The sequence below is a fragment of the Nicotiana attenuata genome, chromosome 11, assembly GCF_001879085.1.
Source record: "Nicotiana attenuata strain UT chromosome 11, NIATTr2, whole genome shotgun sequence".
NCBI lineage: Eukaryota > Viridiplantae > Streptophyta > Magnoliopsida > Solanales > Solanaceae > Nicotiana > Nicotiana attenuata.
Window position 1 is genome coordinate 28807981 of NC_031999.1, and position 6954 is coordinate 28814934.

At 38.4% G+C, this 6954-nt stretch overlaps 1 pseudogene; it reads left to right on the forward strand.

Annotated features, from left to right (window-relative positions):
• On the forward strand, positions 405–3095 carry LOC109234784 (annotated as a pseudogene).

Consider the following 6954-nt stretch of genomic DNA (forward strand, 5'->3'; position numbering starts at 1 on the left):
ACTGCACCATATGATACTCGCGCCGGTTCATAATAAGTGACTTTTTTGGTCTTTGACACACCCCTTTTATAGAAAATATTAAGAGCAAATTTTTTAGAAAAACAAAGTTAATTCCTTCTTGACTATATAAAAGGATCACTTATTTTGGACTAAAATTAAAAAATAAAAAACTAAAAAATATTAAAAGTCATTTTATGGACCGAAGAAGTAACATTCATTATGCATGTTTGAAATATTGTATCTAATTAACTAGTCACATATCACGTAAACGAGCTCGGAAAACTTCACTATATAACCATATAGAGTATGTACTAAACTCCATATACATAAGTAGAATCATCAAGAAATCAGGTGATTTTGCATATGTGCAAAGGCATTACTTAGCTTTCCAGTATATTTCCATGATGATATCTTATGTATAAGGATTTATAATATGAATTTAACCCCCATAAATTTTCTTACCTCTAGCTCCTTTCTGTGAATTTTTCATCAATGGATATCGTGCTGCATTAATAGTTTCAAGAAGGCAAGACCATTTTCATCACTGGTGCAACTGGCTACCTAACAAAGAGTATCTCTCTCTCTCTCTCTCTCTTCTCTCATCTCTCTCTCTCTCTCTTCTCTCTCTCTCCCTATAAGCTATAGGTTGCACTAATAGTGCTTCTTGAGGAGATGACTACATAGATGATATAACTAGTGCTTTTGTTATATATTAATGTAGTTCTCATTGAGAAGATACTCCGCGTCTAGCCAAATGTGAAGAAGCTCTACTTGCTAATTAGAGCTCCAGATTCAAATTCAGCTAAACAACGTTTTAACAACGAGGAACGTACTGCTGCAACATAACCAATAGTAGTGTAGCAGTAGAAATAATTAATAGCCATCATATTAGACTATACAGCTCCAATGCATACCACATGAGAATTCAAGATTATCAGAGTTCATTACTCGACGTGATCAATCAAAGAATAGAATGTTCTAAATGCAGGTTATAAGGACAGATCTGTTTGGAGTTCTAAGGGAGAAATTGGGTGCCAACTTACATGCCCTTATAGAAGACACAATTTTCCCAGTTGCTGGTGATAATTTGGGGATAAATTCTGAGCTGAAAGATGAGATGTGCAAAGAAATAGACATAATTGTAAACTCAGCTGCTGCAACTAGATTTGATGAAAGGTGCAGTTATAGATTAACATTCTTTTTCCTAAAATAAATAAAAATAAAAAAATTAATTACTCCATTTGCAGATATGATACTGCAATAAGGATCAATGCACTGGGTGCCTTGAATATTCTTAAGTTTTCCAAACAGTGTTCAAAACTAAATATGCTTCTCCATGTAAGCACAGGTCAGCTCCATATTATTTAACCAATTTTCATAATCATGACTTTGGGCGTATTGATCTTAAGCATAAAGACTCATGATTCTTTAATTCAGCTTATGTTTGTGGGGTGAAGGAAGGATTGATACAAGAAAAGCCATTGCACTATGGTGAGACGCTTAATGGAGAATTTCACTTAGACATAGATGCGGAGCAAAAGTTGGCAGAGGAGAAACTAAAGGACCTACAAGCTAGGAACGCCGCTGAAAAAGAAGTAACTTTAGCTATGAGACTTCTAGGTATTGAGAGGTAATTAAATGTTTCATAAAATCAGTCTCACTAATAAAATAGGTATTTGTACCCTATATCTTTTGAAGATTTTGCTTCCTAGCTACCTTTTAGGGCAATTATGATTCTCTAGGGCAAAGATACATGGATGGACAAACATATACACGTTCATAACTCAGTCTCACTATTCTTTTGAAGATTTATAGGGTTCCATCCCACCTTTCACGAGAACTATGATTCTTCAGGGCAAAGATACATGGATGGTCAAACACATACACGTTCACAAAAGCAATGGGAGAGATGCTTGAAGGAGGATCTCCAACTCATAATCCTACGGCCAACAATTATATTAAGCACCTACAAGGAGCCATTCCCCGGATGGATTGAAGGAATGAGGTAATACATATATACACACACACAGACACCCCATTTTATGCATGCACATATAGAGAAAAATATATAATAAGTCATCTGATTCTTCCTTCCCACAGAACCACGGACACCTTCATTATTGGCTATGGTAAAGGAAAACAGAATCTTACCATCGGACATAAAGAATCGATAATAGATGTGGTATGTGTACATGTCCTTATGTTATATTGAAATACCCAAGTTTCTCTTGTTTGCATCAGCTGGTCTTAATTAGCTCATCTACACTTGGGGTTCCTAATTACTAGTAGTACTTATTTAACTTCCTTAATGTTATCTTGCCTAGATTCCAGCTGATATGGTAGTGAACTCAATCATCGCGGCTATGGTAGCCCATAGAAATCGCTCTTCCCATACAACAGTTTACCATATTAGCTCCTCTAGTAGGAAACGACTAAATATGGGTGATATTGTACAATTTTTCGTTGATCACTTCAAGAAGAATCCGTGGATTGATGAAAGAGGGAAGACGGTCAAAGTGACGCAATTTCATTTACTGGATAGCATGGCTAGCCTTCACAAATACATAGCAATCCATTGCAAGCCATTATTAGAGGTTAGTTTTCATTATAATATCTTCTTACAAAAAACTTTGAAACTTCGGCGTATGTACAAAAAAGAATATAGAGGTGTTTATATACATGAATGTTGGTTAAGTTTATATTTTAACATGTTTCAGATATTAAAGTGGGCAAACTTGATACTTTGCCAACGTTTACAAACCTTGCATTCAAACTTAGAAAGAAGGATCAATCGCGCCATTCGACTAGCTGAACTCTACAAGCCCTACCTATTCTTCAAAGGACTGTGAGTATTTTTTTTATATTAACGCATCCAAGTAGTTAACAGTTTTTAAGTATAATCAAACTTAGTGATATTCTAACACCATTACCGCTGTTGTTTTACCAGTTTTAATGATACCAATGCTGAAATATTGCGAATGGTAACAAGAGAAAGTAATGCAGATGATACGTTTAATTTTGATCCAAGTACCATTCAGTGGGAACAATACTTCAAGGAAATTCATATTCCCGCACTAGTGAAGTACATTTTCTAAGAAGGAAGAATTACGCGAATAAAGGAGGCTGATGATATGCCACTCTGCTTAAATCTGTGTTGCTGCTTAAATTCCATTTTGTAGTTTTTTAAGTAACTAAGTTAGTTCAAGAAACAATTAATTTTGAATAAAGGAGGCTAATATGCTACTCTCACTATGCTTACCGTAGAAAGCTGTGTTTGCACTGCTTATATTCCATTATGTAGTTTTGTCAGTGACTACGTCAGTTCAAGAAAATATTGGCATTATTATATGTAAAGAAATTGAAGGACTACTTTTGCGACTTATTTCCCAAAATGATTGATAACTATTGCCACCGGCAAGCTGAACTCAAAGATTGGGATTTTTCTTGTACATATATATATGTATCCGCAATAAAAATTAAATAGTACCGCATATCAATGGCATCCGTGGCGGAGCTAGGTAGCGAAAGGGGTTTCAGCTCCCTTCACCAAAAATTATACGGTATATATAAAGTTAAGTTTTTTTCCATGCATATATATTAGGTGTTGAATGTCCTTAACTTCTTTTCGGATTTACTTTTTTGAATCCCTTTGATGAAAATTCTGCTTTCATCACTGAATGGCACCTGACAAGATCACCCACCTGTGCAAGTTAGTTCTGTTTTCCTTTACTTCTTTTTAGAATTTTGAATTGGATAAAATATATTGACAGAGGTAGGGATTTTTCAAATATGGAATCTTGGAAAAAAAATGAGGAGATTCCTTTGTTTTCTTGGGAACCAGATTATATTGTGAAATAGCGCTCTCTCACCAATTTTTAGATCTGTAATTCAAAAATAGGCATTGCCATGAAGTTTCAAAGCAATGTCTTGGGGTTTAACTCATACAAACTAAGAGTCCACCAAACTACGTAGAGAACCAGGTTCTCTATCTGTTTCCACAGTCAATAAGCGGAAAGTAAGCCTGTAACGATCCGACCGGTCGTTTCGAGAGTTGTAGCCCCGTTCCCCCATTTACTGCTCATTTTATGCTTTATAAATGTTATGTGACTTGCCAGGTTAGTTGGTTCGGGTCCGGAGGGATTTCGGAATGAATTGAGACACTTAGTTTCAAGGTTGAAAGCTTAAGTTGAAATGGTTGACCAGAAGTTGACTTATGTGTAAACGACTCTGGAATGGACTTTTGATGGTTCCGTGGCTCCGTTGGGTGATTTTGGACATACAAGCGTGTCCGGATTGTGATTCAGAAATCCGTAGTGGAATTAGGCTTGAAACGACGAAAATTGAATTTTTGAAAAGTTTGACAGGGAGTAGACTTTTTGATATCGGGGTCGAATTCCGATTTCGGGAGTTGGCATAGGCCCGTGGTATCATTTGTGACTTGTGTGCAAAATTTAAGGTCCATCGGACGTGATTTGATAGGTTTCGGCGTCATTTGTAGAAGTTGGAATTCCTTAGTTTCAATAGGCTGAATAGGGATGCAATTCGTATTTTTGATGTTGTTTGAGGTGATTTGAGGGCTCGACTAATTTCGTATGATATTTTGGGACTTGATGGTATGTTTGGTTTGAGGTCCCGGGGGCCTCGGGTGAGTTTCGGGTGGTTAACAGATCAATTTTGGACTTGGTATTATAGCTGAAGACTGCTGGTTTTCTGTTATTGCTTTCCTTATATGCTTTCGCGAGGTAAGTCTCGCGTTCGTCAAGAGTATCAGGAGGCAGGAGAGGAGTTGTTCTTCGCGTTCGCAATGAGAGCAAGCGTTCGCGAAGTTTGGGGGTAAGTGTACATTGCGATCGTGAGAGGGAGCTCGCGTTCGCGTAGAAGGGTGAGGCAGGCTTAGGCACCAGGCCTTAAGGCTTTCGCGGTCAGGGGACGCGTTCGCGTAGGCCAAGCTCTGTAGGGCATCACGTTCGCGAGGGAACATTCGTGTTCGCGAAAAAGGATTTTCTGGGCAGTCGAGTTTTGTGCTTCGCGAACGCGAGGCTCTTTTTGCGTCCGCGAAGAAGGCACACCTGGGCAGATTTAAAAGTTTCAAGAACGAGGGTTTGAGTTCATAACACAAAAATTGGTTTGGGAGCTCGGTGGAAGGCGATTTTTGGAGAGATTTTCACGTGGGTGTTTGGGGTAAGTGATTCTTACCTAGTTTTGGTTAATTTTCATGATTATGCCTTTGATTTCATCATTAAATTTGTGATTTGGGGTGGAAAATTTGGGAAAAGTGGAGAAAAGTTCTTAGGCTAAATTTTGAGGTTTTGATCGAGATTTTGGTATCGGATTTGAGTAATTTTGGTATGGACTGACTCGTGGCCGAACGGGTGTTCGGATAATTATGACTTTTACCCTATTCCGAGACGTGGGCCCGAGGGCGACTTTTGAGTTGACTTTTGATTTAAAGCTTAGTATTTTATTATGGAATTGATTCTTTTAGCTCGTGTTGATTATATCGAATTATTTGTGGCTAGACTCGAGGCATTCAGAGGCTGTTTCGTGAGGCAAAGGTGTGTTGGAGTAGAGATTTTCTCGGATTGAGGTAAGTAATAGTTCTAAATCTGGTTCTGAGAGTATGAATCCCCGTATTATGTGTCTTGTGATTGGTTTGGACGTGACACACATGCTAGGTGACGGGCGTGTGGGCGTGCACCGTAGGAATTGTGACTTGATCGATTCCATGGAACTGTGAAGTTGAATAATCTGTTATTAGCCGTATGCTCTCCATGTGCCATAGAAATTTGACTGTAAATCATGTTAGAAATCATGTTTAGGCTATGTGTTCGTACTGTAGGGACCCACAGAGGCCGTGTTACATGTGGAATTATCTGCTAATTACTGCTTGTGGCCAGTCACACTTTTACTTGCGTATCATATCTTAGTCTGTATTATTCCTTGTTGATTCATTATGTCATTCTGTTTGGGTTGATCACCATGATTTCTGAGAGCCAGAGAGACTGGAGAGGTTGATGACTGAGTGAGGCCGAGGGCCTGATTGTGAGGATATTTATGGGATCGGGCTGCATGTCGCAGCATGTTTCATTAATTTATGCCATGATTGGCTTGTTATAGCACTTGGGCTGAAGGAGCCCCTCCGGAGTCTATAGACACCCCCAATGAGCGCAAGTACCTACTGAGTGCGAGTGCCGAGTGCTGAGCGACTGAGAGGAATGAGTGACTATGAAGAATGAGTGATTGTGAGGTTGGAGTGAATGGGAGAACTGAGTGACTGTTGCTCTGGGAGGATGCATTTGATTTCATTATTGTTGCACTTAGCTGTCACATATTACTGTCTTGAAATTTCTGAGAGATATTATATTTTGTTTCACTTGAACTTGACATGAATTAATTGATCTGACCTAAATTGCCGAACTTGAAAGCATGCCTACCTTCCTATATTGAAATTACTGTAATTGAACAATAACTGTGAAGCTTGTCACTACTTTCAGTTCTTTATTTAGTCTTGTTACTTACTGAGTTGGTTGTACTCACGCTACACCCTGCACTTCGTGTGTAAATCCAGGTATTTTCGGGCACGGTGAGTGTTGATTCCTTTGCACAATTGATCGTTTAGAGATTTCGAGGTAGCTGCCCGGCGTTTCACAGACCTAGTCTCTCCTTCCCTATCTTTCCACTTTATGTATTTAGTTTCAGACTATTATAGAGAGTACTCCTAGACTTGTGTTGTATAGATGCTCATGTACTCCGTGACACCCCAATGTTGGGAATTTCCGCGTTGTGTTTTGGATTTTCTATCTTGTTTATGAGAACTTTTATTATTTAAACTACTTAACTTATTTTCAGTTAAAAGTGTTGTAAATATTTTTGAAATGTCACTTGCCTAGTACCACGTTAGGCGCCATCACGACAAGTTAGGTTTTGGGTTGTGACAAGTTGGTATCAAAGCCT